Source organism: Chiloscyllium plagiosum, chromosome 46 (genome assembly GCF_004010195.1).
Source record: "Chiloscyllium plagiosum isolate BGI_BamShark_2017 chromosome 46, ASM401019v2, whole genome shotgun sequence".
Lineage (NCBI taxonomy): Eukaryota > Metazoa > Chordata > Chondrichthyes > Orectolobiformes > Hemiscylliidae > Chiloscyllium > Chiloscyllium plagiosum.
This window is the reverse complement of record NC_057755.1, coordinates 6,728,147-6,731,108: the sequence shown is the minus strand read 5'-3', so window position 1 is coordinate 6,731,108 and position 2,962 is coordinate 6,728,147.

The window sequence follows — 2,962 nt, the reverse complement described above, 5'->3', positions numbered from 1 at the left end:
TAGGTCTAACATACGAGGAACGGCTGAGGATCCTGGGATTGTATTCATTGGAGTTTAGAAGATTAAGGGGAGATCTATTAGAAACTTACAAGATAATACATGTCTTGGAAAGGGTGGACGCTAGGAAATTGTTTCCGTTAGGCGAGGAGACTAGGACCCGTGGACACAGCCTTAGAATTAGAGGGGGTAAATTCAGAACAGAATTGCGGAGACATTTCTTCAGCCAGAGAGTGGTGGGCCTGTGGAATTCATTGCCGCGGAGTGCAGTAGAGGCCGGGACGCTAAGTGTCTTCAAGGCAGAGATTGATACATTCTTGATGTCACAAGGAATTAAGGGCTACGGGGAGAACGCGGGTAAGTGGAGTTGAAATGCCCATCAACCATGATTGAATGGTGGAATGGACTCGATGGGCTGAATGGCCTTACTTCCACTCCTATGTCTTATGGTCATATGGTCTTATGGTCCTAGCATGTAACAGACTGCTTGAAACAATATCTCTCTTAAAAGTCCCTTTTCAGTCAGTAACCTGCAACACAGAAATTCCTAACGAGGAGAAAGGAAGACACAGAAAGATCCGAAGACAAGAATCTACAGCTGCCTGGTTTTGAGATAAGAAGTGTTGTTTTTGTAAATTTTAATTGGGACTTTTATCGGACTAGTATTATAGAAGGGAAGGTCGAAGGTAGGTTAGAGGAAGGAGTTGTAAATAATGGTTAGTTAATTATTCTGTTATACTTTATGAAATAAAGTTGTTAATTTTTACTTTAAATAGTTCTTGGCCACTCGATGTTTACAGATTACTGCACAGGATAAATGTTTTTTGTGTTGCTGGTTTTAAATTAACCATGTCGTAACACCCGAGTTCAATCCCACTCTCGGGTGACTGCGTGGAGTTTCCGTGTTCTCCCTGTGTCTACATGGGTTTCCCCTCACAGTCTAAAGATGTGCAGGCTCGGTGGATTGGCCGTGGAAAATGCAGGGTTATAGGGATGGTGTGGGATGCTCTTCAGAGGGTCAGTGTTGACTTGATGGGTTGAATGGCCTTCTTCCACACTGTAGGAATTCTAAACAATCCCTTGTGTCAATTTTTTTTTCTAACCTCACCCATTATATTTTGTGTGATTATTAACCAGTTAAATCCTGTCAGTATTCTCTTACTGATCAATATAAATGGGCTGTCATTCTTTATAAACAGACAAACAAGGAACCGTGGAGTCACTCTGCCATTCCAGTCTGATCCCCTGTTCAATCAAATCATGGCTGGTCTGATTTTAACCTCAAACCTACATTCCATCTTATACCTGATAATTCAAAGCACACCACAGAAACAGGCCCTTTGGCCCACATAGCCTGTGCTGATGCATGACACCTTTGTAAACTAAAAACCTTTTGCCTCTGCGCTGTCCGTATCCCTCTATTCCTTGCCTATTCATGTATCAAAGTTGAAACTTTATTGCTGGAACAGCACAGCGGGTCAGGCAGCATCCAGGGCACAGGAGATTCGACGTTTCGGGCACAGGCCCTTCTTCAGGAAAGGCCTGAAGAAGGGCCTGTGCCCGAAACGTCGAATCTCCTGTTCCCTGGATGCTGCCTGACCTGCTGTGCTGTTCCAGCAATAAAGTTTCAACTTCGATCTCCAGCATCTGCAGACCTCACTTTCTCCTCTGTATTGTACTGGTCCAATGAACATTCAGATCATGTTGTATCGTACTGGTCTGATGCACAGAGTATGCTGTATTGTACTGGTCTACTGAGCAATCAGAGCACGCTGCATTGTACTGGTCTACTGCACAATAAGAGTGCACTGTATCATAATAAGTGACTGCACTATTAGAGCACGCTGCATCCTATTGGTCTACTGCATGATCAGAACACGTTATATCGTATTGATCTAATGTACAGAGTATGGTGCATCGCACTGGTCTATTCCACAGAGCATGCTGTATCGTGCTGGTCTGCTGCACAATCAGAGGACGTGTCTCCTACTGGTCTACTGCACAAACAGAGCACAATGTATCGTACTGATCTACTGTGCTGTATGTTACCAGTCTGATGCACAAAGCATCCTGTAGTGCATTGGTCTCCTGCACAATAACAGGACATTTTCTCTTATTAGCCTACTGTGCAACCAGAGCATGGTGTATCATACTAATCTCCTGCACAAAGTGCGCTCCATCGTACTGGTCTACTGTACAGAACGTGCTGTACATTATGCAATTGCACAATCAGACCACACTGTATCATATTGGTCTACTTGACAATCAGAGCATGCGGTATCATACTGTTCTACTGCAAAGATCAAGCTGTACGATACTGGTCTACTGAACAATCAGAGCATTCTGTATCGATCTGAACTATTGAACAATCAGAGCGCGCTGTATCATACCGGTTTCCTGCACAATCAGAGCACTCTGCATCGACTGGTCGACTGCATAGAGCGTGCTGCGTTGTACTGGTCTATCGCACAGGGCGTGCTGTATCGTACTGGTCTGTTGCACAGAGCACGCTGCATCATACTAGTCTACTGCAAATCAGAGCATTCTGTATTATACTCATCCAGAAAAGAATCAAAGCACGCTTAGTGAACTTGGCTACTGCACAGTCAGAACACGCAGAACTGTACTTGTCTACTGAACAAACAGAGCAAGTTGTATAATACTCGTCTATTGCAGAAACAGAGCATGCTGTATAACATTGGTCTCCTGCACAGTCAGAGCATGCTGTATCAAACTGATGTACTGCACAATCAGAGCACGCTGTATCGTATTGGTCGACTGCAGAGAAAGAGTGCGTTGTATTGCACTGGTCTATTGCACAATGAGAGTGAGTGCGTGCAAGGGAGTGTGTGTGAGCGCGAGAGAGAGTACATGCATGAGAGAGAGTGCATATGTGCACGATAGAGAGAGCGTATGCGTCTTTGAGCAAAGGAATGTGCATGTGTGCCCAAGAGTGTGTGTATGC